Source organism: Macaca fascicularis, chromosome 10 (assembly GCF_037993035.2).
Source record: "Macaca fascicularis isolate 582-1 chromosome 10, T2T-MFA8v1.1".
NCBI lineage: Eukaryota > Metazoa > Chordata > Mammalia > Primates > Cercopithecidae > Macaca > Macaca fascicularis.
Window position 1 is genome coordinate 3,861,336 of NC_088384.1, and position 15,956 is coordinate 3,877,291.

The window sequence follows — 15,956 nt, forward strand, 5'->3', positions numbered from 1 at the left end:
TTCCACACCTCAGCATCCACTTAAGAGAAATGCAAACATGTGTCTACACTGGGATGTGTGCTAGAAACCTCACAGTTGCTCTGTTTTTAACAGCCACAGCTGGAAGCAACCCAAACGTCCATCAGCCATTGGATGGATAAACAAAATGGCATCTCTCTAAAAAGCAGAACATCTCTCAGCAATAAAAAGTGTCCCCAAGATTACTCTTTGCTCTCAATGTTTCATTCTGGGTAGTCACTATAGCTGTGCCTCAAGATGACTAATATTTCTCCTGCAGTGTCTGCTCTGCTGTTCATCCCATCGTGTGTGCTTCTCATCTTGCACATCACACTTCTCATCTCTGGACGTTTCTTTTTTTTCTTTTTTTTTTTTTTTTGAGACGGAGTATTGCACTGTCACCCGGTCTGGAGTGCAATGGCGCCATCTCGGCTCACTGCAACCTCCGCCTCCTGGGTTCAAGCGATTCTCCTGCCTCAGCCTCCCGAGTAACTGGGATGACAAGTGCCTGCCACCCTGCCCAGCTAATTTTGTGTATTTTTAGTAGAGACGGGGTTTCATTCTGTTGGCTAGGCTGGTCTCCAACTCCTGACCTGGTCATCTGCCTGCCTCAGCCTCCCAAAGTGCCAGGATTACTGGCGTGAGCCCCCGCACCTGGCCTCATCTCTGGATGTTCCATCTGCGTCCTTTTCCTATCTTCTCTGCCTCTGCCTTACCCTTTTCAGCATAAGGATTTCAGTTGTAAAACTGTTTTGATGCCCCCATACCTACCATCTGCTGAGGGACATCTCATTAATGTTTCTCGTTAGAGCCAACAAATGGGCACAGAAAGCAAGACATCAGTTCCTGGCCTGCAAGCAAACCACACCACATGCCTTTGTAAATCATCTCCAGATTCTGTGGAGCCAAGTGTGCTCTTCCCGAGATCACACTATGAAAGAATTCCCTTGCAAGTGAGCTTTGAACCCAAAGTGGTTGGACTCACATGGAGATCTGTGGCCCGCACTTTGAGAAGCACTGGCATAAAGCAGCATCTTCATATTCATGCATTTACTACAGGTCTAATCACCCAAGACACACACTGCCGGGCACCTATGCCATCTATCCCACAGGCAGGATGAGGTGCTAGGCATAGGCCAGCAACAGTGAAACAGGCAGGGAGGAAGACACCTGACTTGGACAAGGTCTAGGAAGATGTCTGAAGGAGGGGAGGCTCCGAAACTGAGTCTGGAAGGGGAGTGAGAGTTCGGTTGCCCACAGAGGGTGGAGGGGTCCCTGGCAGAGGCTACCACCTGAGCAATCCTGGGGCCAAGAGAGCACACCGGCTATTCCAGGAACTCTCGATCAGAGCTTCTCCCAGTGTGGTCTGCAGACCTGTGCCAGTCCAGCCTTTGCTGCAGTCCTCGATGAGATGAAAACAAAAACCGAGAGTAAGTGTTTGGAAATGTTTGTAGAAAACTGACAGAGTAATTTTATGTCTGTTGAAATTAATAATAAAAAATGAAGTCTGGGCCGACTGTGGTGGCTCATGCCTATAATCCCAACACTTTCGGAGGCGAAGGTGGGAGGATCACCTGAGGTCGGGAGTTTGAGACCAGCCTAACCAACATGGCGAAACCCTCTCTCTACTAAAAATACAAAAATTAGCTGGGGTGGTGGCGCAAGCCTGTAATCCCAGCTACTCGGGAGGCTGAGGCAGGAGAATCACTTGAACCGAACAGGCAGAGGTTGCAGTGAGCCGAGATGGTGCCACTACACTCCAGCTGGAGGATAGAGCAAGACTCTGTCTCCAAAAAAACATAGTGGCGTCTGTATTTCGTATGCTGTTTGCTTTCAGTTTTTGAGTAACTTCTTTTTTGCTGTAATTTTCAAAATACCATCTGTGATGGACAGAAAAATACCATTCCATCACCACAGATGATTAGAGATGCACCAAATAGTTCCATCTGGATGGACACGGGGACAGAGTGGGAGGGAGGAGGTTGGGCAGCGAGAGCAGGGGCAGGAATCAGGCCAGGAGGGGTCACATGGACCTTGTCAGGAAGTCTGAGCTTCCCACCAAAAGCAAAAGGAGCTGCTTTAGGCTGTCCAGCAGGTGGACTCCACCAGGCTTTCCTTTCAGATGGTTTGAGTCCAAGAAGACTCCTGAGGAGGGAGTGTTGAAGTTGGGTTTTGTAGTATAAATAGGAGTTTGCCAGGTGTGCACAATTATATTGGGTAACTATATGAAGGATGGGCTGTAAAGAGGGAAACTAGGGGTACATGGAGAAGTGATACGAGTCTTAGGAGAAGTCAGTAACATTTTCCAAGAGTCCCTGGAGCTCCTTCCCGGCAGCTTAGTGGGAAGAGCTGCCGCCACTGCCTGGTCATGAGGGCAAGGGCCTGAGCCCAGGACCCCAGGCTCTGGAATTTCTCTACTGCAGGGATAATGGAGCTGCAGCAGGGTGCAGATCTGTAACAAGGCCTGGTGCAGACAGCACACTTCACCCACACCAGGAAGGAAATGAGAAAGGAGTTCCTTTTCAGTTTTTTGCATTTGAGGTAAGTTTTTGTGATTTTTTTTAATTCCTCAGAATCAGTGATTTGGCAGTGGCATCCAAAACAGCCAGGCCATCCGTTAGTCACCTGGTGGAGAAAATCTCGATGGTGAAGGGAACATTTGAACGGGAAGCTGCAGCAGGGCGTTCGGTGGCGGGGGTCAGGCGGAGGAGGTGACTAAGTGAGTCACTGCAACACTCTGCTGCTACAATTTAAATTTTAAAATAAACACCTTCTTTGCAGTCGTAGAGATTTCAAGGGAAATAAATAAATATGTAACACATCCGTCCTGCATTACTATTTGCTTTAACTCTCTGCAAAGTCAAGACTGGGGAGTATGTGGGAGAAAAATAAATGTCAGGTTCAATCTCAGAGTGAAGCATCCTTCTTCCAAGCCCCCAACACTTGCCCGGACCTTGCTGATGGCTCCGGGGTTCAGTCCAGAACAGATGCTCTGCAGGCTGTGCCTCCTCTCTAGCCAGGCACAGCATGGGGGGTACATCAAACCCAGGACCCCGGGACGCCCAGCCTGCTTCTCAGGAAAGGCTTCTGTCCACCCACTCAGAGTGGGGATTGATTACAATCCAAAGGGCAACAGGAGAAAGGTTATGAATTCTGCCTCTTTGGGTCCAAGAAGACTCTTGAGCAGGGAGTGTTGGAGCTGGGTTTTGTGGTTTGAATAGGAGTTTGCCCAGTGTGCATAGCCAGAGAGGAAGTGCCAGCTGAGAGAACAGCATGGACAAAGACACAGAAGTATGCAAGGGCACAGCATCCAGAGACACTTGTGTGCAGTTCGGGGTTCTGGAGCACAGAGCAGGAGGCTGGCAGGAGATTCGGTTTGAAGAGGTCATCAGAGGGCAGAGTACAAAGCACCAGGATAGAGGTTCTGTCTTCTAGACATGGGAAGCCTTGGGCTATTTTAAGTAAAAGTGCAGTGATGAACAGGGTGGATGTGTGTGTCTGTGGGGGTGGGGCAGATGAGGCAAAATGGGGGGCCATGGTGTTTACCTGATGGTGATTTCCATCACTGAGAGGAGTGAGAGGCGTTTGTGCACCAGCGGCTTTTCACGCAGGCAGGAGCAGCGTCCCTCCTGCCGGTCTCTGCTGCTGGACCCACACAAAGCCACAGTGACTCAGGGAGGAGGTGGACAAAGGCTTTTGGGACTAAAACACTCTGGCCTGGGAGAGCCCGTGCCTTTCCGAGTGACGCAGACCCTGGAGGCTCCATTTCCGAGATGCCGGACGGCTCCTCCTCCCTTCTTCTGCAGACGGGCACGCCCAGGCCACAGGAGGAAAGGACCCTGGAGGATCCCCCTGTGCTGGCATGCGGAGGAGGACCGGACCGAGGGCAAGAGGCGCAGCTCCAGTGGCTTCTCTGGAAGCCATTCCCCACTGTTTCACACGGGCCTGGAGCCTACTTCTCAGACTGGCTTTGGATTTCTCCCCGCTGACCCTGACTGGGCTGGGCGCCCATCACCCATAAACCCCAAACCCAAACAGCCAGGGCCTGAACCTGGTGGTCTGCAGAGGAAGGGCCTCGATGCCGGCTGTCATCATGGCTGCACCTGCCCAGAAGCCTCCAAGCACGTCCACTCCAGTCGGGGCCACTTTCAGACCTTGTGGTCCAGCCTGGCTGGGAGTCCTGATAGTGAGTCTGAGGCCAAGAATCCACCCTTCCTCTCCCACGTACCTCGCTGCCCCCACACACCACGCTTACCTCCACACACCCCCAATCACAAGTCCCCTCCTGGCCCCTGGCGGCAGGGCCCGCTCCACCAGCACACCTGCCTTCAGTCCCACCCCTGTGCCCACCCCTCCAGTTCCCTCCGGCCACACCCATGCTGAGAAGACCAACAGAGTCCCTTCCCAGCCTCCACATCAACACCTCTGGTGGATTCTCCACCCTCGATTCTCTTCCAATCCCATTACTCACACGAGGAGACCCCCTACTCACCGCACACTGGTCGGAGGCCTTGCCCCAAGGTGCAAACGTGGGTGGGTGAATGGACCTGTGACTTCACGCTTGCTGGCCTGGTTAGACCCAGCTTCTGCTTTGATTGTACTCGGCTCCTGCCTCAGCCACGTGTCCCATGGGCCACACCCCCAACAGAGGGCTCCCGGCTCCCCAAGGCCTGGACACTAAACCCCCACCTTTCTCAAGGGCTGGTTCTCCTTGTCTCACCCCCAAACAGCCCCTGGTTCCTCGACCTGCCTGCACGAGGCCTTCACCGTGCAGGCACCAGGGGCTCCTCCTGGGAAAGCCAGTTCCCACCAGAAGCCCCAGCCTGGCTCAGAGAACGTTCCCTGCACTTCAACTGAGCCATATTGATGCAAATGATGGAGACACTGAAGCGGAATGATAACTAGCGAAAATATTTTTTTAACATCCTTGCACATTTTTGTTTCTTCCTGAAATTAAATTAAAATTAAGCTTCTTTGGGAGGCAACACTATAAGAAAATCTGCTGTCCTTTCATTCCATCCTGTTAGTTCAGTTTACAAAGCTATTATGCCCTTTACAGACGAGGAAACCAAGGCTCAAAGAAGGATTAAAACTATTCAGAATTCAGCTTCCAGAAACTTCCATGCCGCCATCCAACTTAAAAGAATTTCAGTAGTGAAACTTGGTAACTCAGAATACTGCATTTTACACATAAGATCGAGTTGGTAAAATATTCACTCCTCCAGGATATAAAGTACCTGACATTTTATGGGAACATTTTCTCTAGTTCAGAATCATTTCCTAATTACTCCAGATTTTCCACAGGATTGATGTTGGTGGACATCTGAGCACATGATCATTAGGGTTTTCGTCTGCCAAGTTCTGTGGTCTTTCGACACTTCAGCATCCAGGCCTCAGGAGGAACAAAAGCCAATCAGGGGACCACTTAAAGGGACAGTTGTTGCTGGTCAGGACGATGGCACTGCCTGAGGGGCAACTGTCGCTGGTCAGGACGATGGCACTGCCTGAGGGGCAACTGTCGCTGGTCAGGATGATAGCACTGCCTGAGGGACAATTGTTGTGACTAGGATGGTGTCATTGCCTAAGGGACAATTGCTGCTGGTCAGGACGATGACATTGCCTAAGCAAACCTCCCATTCTTAGACTCAGGATTAGAACCAAGGAAAGCATGTCCCCTCAATGAGAATGTGATGCCAGTCCCACGGCAGCAGTCACGGAAATCCTTATAGGACGGGGACAGAGTCCAGGCCTCTGGACACCAGCAGGATTTGAAACACCACCTGGAAATGAAGGAGAAATGGAGTCTCTCTAGACAGCCCATGCCCCTGATGTAAGGGACACCCCGTCCCCCCATGCAATGTGCCCCAGCCCCCAGTGCTAATGTCCCCACATTTCATTCACCTCTGGCCTGCTTACTTCTACGATTGTTCCAGGAATACCGACTACGGCTCCACCCTGGAGGTAGCAAATTCCACCTCCCCAAGAAGACACAGCCCAGGCCGGGAGCTGTGCATGCAGCTGGGAAAATCCAGCTCCAGCGGTGAAAGGAATGCAGAAGCTTCTGGTTTCCAACAAATGACAAAGCGGCCCAGGCCTGCCGGCAACCTTCCCCGAGCCAAGCCCTGTAGGCACCATAGCAGCCAGAGAGAGGTGGGGGCTATGCCGGGTGACCACTCACAGGCCCTGAGGGGCTCTGAGGTCGCAAAAGGTGTCCGCTTCCTAGGGTGGAAAACGCAGCCGTCCACAGTGGAGAAAAGTGAGGGTTTTCAGGGGGGTGAGCAGGCAGAGAGGGGAGCACCCTTTCTTCCCCTTTCTTCCCATGTTGTGCTGAGTGAGCCAATGCCAGACAAAGACCTATGAGGGAGAAATGCAGCTGCTATCACCTCGGCGGAGGCTGGGTCTCGGTGACATGGGGACTGCTTTCAGCAGACGTGCAGGGGAGCACACTAAAGAGCTGAATGCCTTCCCCGCCCCAGTTCCCACACGCCCAGCCTCTCCCACCCTCCACTCACTCTGCGCTGGAAAGTGGCTGGGCCTGCTAAGCTGTGCCCTTCCTCCCTGGGATGCGGCTGCCCGTGGAGGCCACAGGGAAGAAGGTCTCCCTTCTCATGGGTTCAGCTTATAGGTCCCTTTAAGCTCTGGCTTCTAAACAAGCCTCTAACGTGAAGGCAACGTTTTGGTCTCCATCTTTACCCTTTCTCACCTGTCTAGGCCTGGGGGCCACAGGCAGGGAGAAGAGTGCTAATCACTGGAGGCCTCATGGAGACCCCAGGAGGGAACCACAGATCTGATGATCCTGCCAACCCCACGGTCTGTCTCCCCCCTGCCCCACCACCCCCAGATCTGGAAGATTACATGATTAACACTAAGAGTAAGATGAAAATCTTTTTTAAAAAGCAGTGCAGGCTGGGCACGGTGGTTCACACCTGTAATCCCAGCATTTTGGGAGACCGAGGCAGGCGGATCACCTGTGGTCAGGAGTTTGAGACCAGCCTGACCAACATGGAGAAACCCCGTCTCTAGTAAAAATACAAAATTAGCCAGGCGTGGTGGCAGGTGCTTGTAGGCCCAGGTACTCAGGAGGCTGAGGCAGGAGAATCGCTTGAACCTGGGAGGCAGAGGTTGCGGTGAGCCGAGACCATGCCATTGCACTCCTGCCTGGGCAGCAAGAGCAAAATGCTGTCTCAAAAAAAAACAAAAAAAAAAAAAAAACAAAAGAAAACCAAAAAACAAAAACAAAAACAAAAAAAAAACAGTGCAAGGGCGAGATACATAGACTAGCCCTGGAGACTCCTTCCTGAGGCATCTCTCCTCTGTGGACAACCCAGGAGGAAAGCCGAAAGCCAGGCCGAGCCGCCATCACATCCCCAGGGACGCATCCCTGGCCACCGTGCTTAATGTCCTCAGGGATTCTGAGCTCACTCACAATGCAAAATCATGGCATTTAGGGGCTCTCATCAATATGTTTTGAACAAAACTATATCAAAGTAGAAAGGAGAGATATTATAAAAGAGAAAAGACAAAGACATGCAGCTGAAGTAAATCATCAAGAAGACTACACTGGAGATGATACATTTGGAAGAAATAATAGTTGGTGTTTAAAACTGAGTGGATGAGTTGAGTGACAGAATGGATACAGCTGAGGACGTATCAGTATGTGGAAGAGCAAGATGGGGCCAGCACCATCTTGAAGGTGGTGTGGAGAGACGAAGGGGGAATGGAGAAATGGAAATTGCAAGGAGGGAGCTGGAGTGGAGAGCAAGAGGGGGCCAGCAAGGCCAGGAAGCAGGAAAGGGGAATGGAGAGACAGGAAATGCAAGGAGGGAGCTGGAGGAGTGAAGTGCCAAGTGCATGCAACAGAAGTGCCAGAAGGGCAGAGAAATGAACAGAGATTAGAGAATGCCCTAAATGAGCAAGAAATAAAGAAAATGCAAGACCTTGAATTGAAAAGCCTCAAAGAGTCCAAAAAAAAAAAAGAAAGAAGAAAGAAAGAAAGAAAGAAAGAAAGAAAGAAAGAAAGAGAAAGAGAGAGAAAGAAAGAAAGAAAGAAAGAAAGAAAGAAAGAAAGAAAGAAAGAAAGAAAGAAAGAAAGAAAGAAAGAAGCAAAACTAGACAAAGGTAAAATTCATTTTTAAAACATCAGAAATAAGGAAAAAATTTAAAAGTTATCAGGAAAAAAAAGCCAATAAATATAAATAAAAATCAAGTTGGTATCACAATTGTCAACCATGGAAGCCAAGCAATAGTGTAACAATAATTTTTAAATATTAAGAAAAGAATGATACCCAGATTGTTATATCAAGATAATATATTATTTAATACTGGGGTAAAATAAGATTTTCTCAGGCATAAAAAAATGGATGAATTTGCACTGAATTTAGGAGCCTCTGGTCATCAAAAAATATTAGGTGAGAGTGAGAAACAAGACACAGAGCAGGAGAAGGTAATTCCAGCACTTTCAACCAAAAAACAGAGCTCATCTTCAAAGCATATATATGTGGTTTTGTTTTTGTTGTTTTTGTTTTGAGACAGGGTCTTGCTCTGTCTGCCAAGCTAGAGTGCAGTGGCATAATCACAGCTCACTGCAGCCTCAACTTCCCAGGTTCAAGCGATCCTCCCACCTCAACCTCCTGACTAGCTGGGACCACAGGTGCACACCATCACGTCTGGCTAATTTTGTTTATTTTTAGTAGAGATGGGGTCTCACTATGTTGCCCAGGCTTGTCTTGAACTCCTGGACTCAGACGAGCCTCCCTCCTTGGCCTCCCAAAGTGCTGGGATTACAGGTGTGAGCCACTGCACCCAGCCTAGCGTTTTATTTCTTTAACTCACACAAATCAATAAAAAGACAAGCAACTCCAAAAGGTAGACAAAAATATAGGAACAGATACTTAGAAAGAGAGGATAAAAATGATTAACAAACGAATCAGGGGAAGGCAAAATAAAGTCATGCCAAGACGTGCCTACTAGACTGAAAAGCAAATGAATGTATTTGTAACTTATTAGCCCTTTAGGAAACAACTGGAAATATGAATATCAGTGTGGTCACAGAACAATCACAGCTCACAAACTGTGGTGGTGAGAGATCTAATTGGAATGTCAACTTTGGGACACACTTGATATTATTTAGTCAAGGTGCAGGTACATAGCTCCTACCCAGCAATTCACGATTCAGTACAAACCCTAGGCAAACTCACTGGCATGCCCACTAGGACACATATGTGAAACCCTTCCTGGCAACCGGGCCTGTAACTGCCCCAAACTAGAAACCAACTCCAGTGTCCATCGACTGAACTGTAGAAAATTAAATGGTGGTACAGCCATACAGCAAATTCCTAGACTGTGCAAAAATTAGTAAAGTACAGGGGCATCCAAAAATATGCATGAAACCCAAAACATAAAAACATAATGTTGAGTGAAACAGGACAGGTACAGTTCCACTGATGTGAGACTCACCTATGATTTCATTGCATGAAACGGCACAGGCAGAACTGAATGTCCAAAGCTAAAACCATAAAGAAATGCAAGAAAATGAGTCCACGGTGACGATAGTTGTTACCTAGAGGCGAGTGAGATAGAAAGGATTGCAGACAGCTGGGGGCACACAGGGCACCCCAGGTTGCTGGTAATATTCCATCTCATGGCCTGGTGTTGAGGTCATGAGCACTTACAGGGGAGTCTCCCTTTCCTTACTTATCAACAGGTGCAATGTTTGTGCCATTTGCCATATGTCTGTATTACCATTCAGAGAAGGAAAAGAAGTAACATTCAAAGAAGGAAGGAAGGAAAAAGGGAAAGAGAGGGGGAGAGAGGGAGGCAGGCAGGTTGCAACAGGAATCTGCATCACACAGCACTGGGGAGAAGACGGGGGTCTCTTCCCCTGAGGAGTGGCAAACTTGAGTCCTCATCACAGATGCAGACCTGGGTCTCTGCAAACTAAATTCTCGGCACACAAAGAGCAGAATCTCTAGTCCAAGAGTTAAATTCAGAATACCAATGTATTGATTGATGATGAGAAATAAAAGTGGCTATGAACACTTACATAAATTAATACATGAAATAATGAAAAGGAAAGTATGTGTGTAGTTTCCAAAAGTTGTTTCAATAAGAATTTTTTTTGAATACAAGGTAAAACTTTTTAGTATTGGGATAAATGGGTTTTAAGGTGAAAAACATTATGATGACAAAAAGCAGTGCTATATACTGACACAACAGTGTGCTAGATCAAGAAGATATAGTGGTTATGAATATATATGCCCTTTAAAATAGCCCATCACAATATATAAAATAACAACTGACAGCACTACGAGAGAACAGAGACAACAAAATTTATTGCCCAAGATCTTAACAAAGCCCTATCAGAAACTGGTAGATTAGAGGGACAAAAAAAAAAAAAATCAAAACAAAAAAGCATAAATACATATAAAATTTGATTGACAAGATTATTAAAAATCCCAGAGCAAAATATATGTCTGTGTGGAGGGCAGCTTTCACAACCAAGGATGACGGATGAGGTTGGAAGCTACAATCAGCCCAAACAATCCCCCCAGCTTAGTCTGTTCCCTGAGCACAAAGCAATGAAATTAGAAACCAATAACAAAAATGATTACAAAAAATAAAATACCATATGTTCAAAAACTAAAACGTCATTCTGCTAAAAAGACTTTAAGATACAGAGTAAAAAACAAGAGATTACAAAATAATGGAGCCACACTGTAATGATAGCTGCATATGTTTAAATGTATTTATCAGGAAGTAAGAAAAAATGAGCTAAGTATTCAATTCAAGCAGAAAACAAACACGAAACAGAAGCAACCCAAAGGGGAAAAAAAAAAAGAAAAGAAAATAGATAAGGACATAAATCAATGAAATAGGGAAGATTAACAAAACCAAAAGCTATTTCTTTAAAATATTAATAAAATATACAAAAAGCTCTGGCAAATCTAGTCAATACAATAAGGGGAAGATGCAAATTTTAAAAACAGAATCCAAAAGAGGAAGTAACTGCATAAACAATGTAAAATCTTTTTTATAAAGTCATCAATTTGAAAACACAGGCAACATGGACACATTTTTGGAAAAGTATAATATTCCAAATTGGAGCAAGGATAAATAGATTTTCATTTAAAATTCATAATGGTAATTAAAACCTCCCCCAAGAGGAAAAAAAAAAAGGCAGTAAAAAATCAGGCCAAGAACATTCCACAAAAAAAGTTACATCAAACTTTTAAACAAGAAAGAATCTATGTCTTATACAAATCACAAGTTGTTCCAAACAATGACAGAGAGACAGAGAGCTTCTGTTAACTATAAAATTGTTTGCTTGATTCCAAAGCTGGTTTAAAAAAAAAAACACACACACACACTTTAAAATGCAAAGTATAGCTCTCTTCACTTATGAATAGTCTTACATACATATTTGCTAATTGACTTTAATGTTGTGTTAAAATAATATATTATAAACAGAGTTCATCAAAAGAATGAAAAAAATTTTAACATCAGAAAACCTATGAATTTAATTCACCACTTTAAGATACTAAGGTGAAGAAAGAAAAAAATATTGACTAGGTCGGTAGAAGCAAAAAAAAAAAAAAGCACTTATAAATATCCAACATATTTTAAAATAAAATTATTTACATCACATTATTATTATTACATACAGTATTTCCAGAAAACTACAACTAAAGGAGAATGTTCTTTATCTGATAAATAACTACGCTTGTCTTTGACAAATACCATATTCAGAAGATGGACTTGAAGCATGGCTCCTTTAAGACCGGAAACAAGAAAACGCAATGTTATTGCTACTGACAAAGCTGTCCAATGGACTCATCAAGAGAAAGATCAACAAGAGGTAGAAGAATATATCAAGACAAGTCAAGGCTATCCTTTTGCAGATGGTATGATCACCTAAATAGAAAATGCCTCAGAATCAATGCACACAGTATTGGAACTAAGAGTTCTACAAAAATTAAGAGGTGTGATTTCAACTGTACCATGATATTTCTTCACACTGGTAATTTCTAACTAAAACATGTAATAATAAAACAATATAACATTTACAATAACAAGAAAAACTTAAATATATCTAAGAATAAATCTAACAAAGAATTCATGATTCCTTAGAAAGTTTTAAAATTAATTAAAGGATATAAAAAAAGATTAGAATAAAGAGAAGATATACCATATCCCATAATGGGATAGTTTAACATTTGAAGAAATGGCAGTTCTCCCCCAAAGCCATACTTACATGAGATTCTGATAAAAAAAATTTAGGAGCAATTTTTGAAGACTTCAACAGTCTTATTCTGACATTTACATGAAAAAATAAAACTCTTCAAAAAATAAACAATTTCAGAAAAAGGGAGAATAAAAGAGACTTGGCCTATAAGATATGAAAAAAATTCCACAAAATACTACTTTAAAAAAAAAAGTGCAAGTTTTGGTAAAGAAATATTAAATTCATAAGTGGAATAAAACAGGAAGCTCAACGCCAGACCCATGTGTGTTTAAGGATCTGTTTTATGAGAGAAGTGACGCACGTCAGTGAGACAGCAACAGACTTTTTTTAATAGATGGCTTTGGGTACCACTGGCTTGCCTGATGGGTAAAATTAAAATTGGAACTCTTCCTTACATCTTAAATAAAATGATCTCTAGATTGATTAAAAACTCAAATGAAAAGGAATAAAAATAAAGCTAATAGAAGATTGTTGGAGAAAACTTTTTATCTTGAACTGAATATGCACATTTTATGTAATACCCCAAATGTACAAAATCTAAGGTGAAAAAAATTGGATTTTACCATAGCGATGTGGAAGGGGGGCAGGGAAGTGCTGAGTACAGGAGGGTGTGGTCCCTGGCTATGGCTCCACCCCAGGGCCTGTGCCCATGGACCTAGGTCAGGACAGGCATTTCTGTTTTCCTGCCCAAATGTTGCATTTCCCAAGACCACCCTGGCCCACCACACACCCATCTATGCCTATGACCCCATCGGACACACACACGTGGCTGGACTTCAAGAGGAACATATCAGTGGAAGAAGACACAACAGCTGGATGTCAAGAAGGCCCCAGCGGAACAGCACACTGACAGACACGGGCACAGGCTTGGCAGGCCATTGACCTGCAGAACGACGTGGAGTTCATGGAGTTCAGCCAGGGAGGTCAGAGGAGAGCCTGGGCCGCTGAGCCGCCCGACTCTAAGGGAAATCCATCTTCCCACTCTATCTCCCTTCTGGCTCCCTATCCATCTGCTGAGAACTTCCACTCAATAAAACCTTGCACTTAAGCCAGGCACAATGGCTCATGCCTGTAATCCCAGCACTTTGGAAGGCTGAGAAGGGCGGATCACGAGGTCAGGAATTCAAGACCAGCCTGGCCAATATGGTGAAACCCCATCTCTACTAAAAATACAAAAATTAACTGGGCGTGGTGGCGAGCGCCCATAGTCCCAGCTACTCGGGAAGCTGAGGCAGGAGAATCACTTGAACCCAGGCGGCAGAGGTGGCAGTGAGCCGAGATTGTGCCACTGGACTCCAGCCTGGGCCACAGAGCAAGACTCCGTCTAAAAAAAAAATAGCAATAATAACAACAACAAAAAAACACCTTGCACTTATTCTCCAAGCCCGCGAGTGATCCGACTCTTCCAGTACACCACGGCAAGAAACCCCGGGATACAGAAATCCCTGTGTCCTTGTGGTAAGAAAGGGTGTCTAATTGAGCTAACACAAGCTGCCTATAGATGGCTGAACTAAAAGAGCGTCCGGTAACACACGCCCGCTGGGGCTTCAGGAGCTGTAAACATTCAGCCCTAGATGCTGCCATGCAGTCGGAGCCCCACAACCGGCCCATCTGCATGCTCCCCTACGGGTCTGAGCAGCGGGGCACTGAAGAAGTGAGCCACTCCCCCGTCACACGCCCTGCGAGAGGGATAAGGGAACCTTTCCCCTTTCAATAGCAACATTAAAAATCTGGGTTTGAGATAAAAAGGCATCATTAAAGTAAACAAGTGACAGACTGGGGGGAGAATGACTACATCTTTTAAAATCAACCAGATATTGGCATCTAGAACATGCAAGGAAATGGTGAAATCCAACAAAATAAAAACAATAGACTATTAAAATGGTTAAGGTATACGAGTAAGAGCTTCACAGAAAGGGAAACGTGAATGGCTGCTAAGTGAGGAGGAGACACACAACTTCCTTGGCAACCACAGAGGTGCAGGTTAAAACGATGATAAGATTACATTTTGCACCCATTCATCTAATTGACAAAACTTTCAAGGAGTGTAAAAATGCTGGTGAGGGTGTAGTAAAATGAACCCCTCACGCACTGCTGATGGGAATGTGGTCTGCCACACAGAGCAAACTGTCTGTGCCAAGTGGAATTAACGGGCATCTCCTAGGATCCAGCAGTGCCACTCCTGAGTGAAAACCCAGGGAAATCCATAAAGACCCCAGCGTGTGGATGTTGCAGTAAGGTGTGTGGTGGGGGGAGCCAGAGGCAATTCAGGGGTCCATGACAAGAGGAATGGGGTAGGTGAAGGCACGGTGGATGCACGCTGTGAAGCGAAGGTTGGCAGAGGGCCATACAGAAACGTCAGTGCGTTTGCACAACAGTGGTGAGTGAAGAAAATTAGGAAACAAATGAGATCTATACATAGTAAAATAACATGTATGGAAATGTAAAATGAACACATAACCCTTGACAAATTAGATTTTTCAAAGCTACACAAATATTTAGGTACAGATGAAAACCCATTAGAAAGAGTGATTCTGTCGGAGGAGTGGAGAGGGGATGGGAGCTGGGATCCAGGATGAAGGAGAAACGGAATAAAACAACCAGAGGTCTTGTAGGGCATGATGGTGAGAATGGATTGTCAGTGAGGAGTCGGATGAACAACTCTATGAACCTGTGAATGAAAAGTATGGCTACGGCTACTATTAAAACTAATACTAATGACAATAGTGTGTAAGAAAAGCGTGGACTTTGTTCAAAACTTTAATATGCCAGCCAGTGAATGTGTGACCCTGAGAAAGTTACTTGCCTGTGTGAGCCTCAGTTTTCTCAAGCATGGAATGAAAATGCGAACAAAAATGTCTTCGTTTTTCCAAACTCAAGTCCAAAGAAAGGTCCAAATTCAAGAAGACTCTTTAACTATGATGAAAAGTCACTACCAAAACTGGTTTTAAGCCCTGATACATTGAGACAATTTTTTTTTTAAACAGTAACCACATTTCTGAATGACAGCCAGTCAGTGGCAGCCTCACTGTCCCAACCCTGAGTCCACGGCCAAAGTCATCCAGTCTCTAAATGTTCCCCCTCCCAAGTCTGCCAGTCTTGGAGCTCCACGGCCAGTCTGCTCTGTTCAGGGTGACCACACTCTACAATCACAGCTCTCCCTTACTTAGCAAGAATTACCTTTCAGATTTTTGGTTTCAGCATTTCGTTTGGCAAGGATAATCAAGTCCAGCTTCTGGAGATCACGTCATGATCAAATGAGGCCATTTAGTAAGGGCCATTGAGTAGCAGTGTCTCAGCAGCCAGCCTGTCAGAGTTGGTCAAGCCTGAAGCCTCATCTGTAAACCACAGAAACGAACAAGAAAACTGAGAAAAGATGCTGATAATGTAACGAATTGTTCTCATATGTGAATATACCTTTGTTGGCAGCCCAAGTCATGCCAGTATTTGTATTGACAAGCAAGTGGAAAAGTATACATTTAAGATAGCCTCTCTAGTGCACTGAGCCCCAGTGTAACTAATGAAATAATAATAAGGAATGTATAACTAAAAGCGAATAGAGGTAGGAATAGGAAACGTGATATCTGATTATCACTGTCACACGTTGAAAAGAATGTGAAAGGCCGGCAGGGGGTGGCTCGCACCTGTAATCCTAGCACTCTGGGAGGCCAAGGTGGGCGGATCACCTCAGATCAAGGGTTTGAGACCAGCCTGGTCA

The 15,956-nt window shown here is 45.4% G+C and overlaps 1 long non-coding RNA gene across 3 annotated transcripts in view; it reads right to left on the reverse strand.

Annotated features, from left to right (window-relative positions):
* Positions 1 to 4,895: 4,895 nt before the first annotated feature.
* LOC135965301 (uncharacterized) overlaps positions 4,896 to 15,956 on the reverse strand; it is a 29,959-nt gene continuing 18,898 nt past the window's right edge. For 2 of the 3 annotated variants that reach the window (XR_010578205.2, XR_012418341.1), the window contains 2 exons: positions 15,419 to 15,576; positions 4,896 to 5,777 (listed from right to left, as the gene is read on the reverse strand). This is a non-coding gene — a long non-coding RNA (uncharacterized lncRNA). Of the gene's footprint in view, positions 6,352 to 9,453; positions 9,503 to 15,418; positions 15,577 to 15,956 lie in introns of all 3 variants that reach the window. The other variant, XR_012418342.1, reaches the window with a different exon arrangement.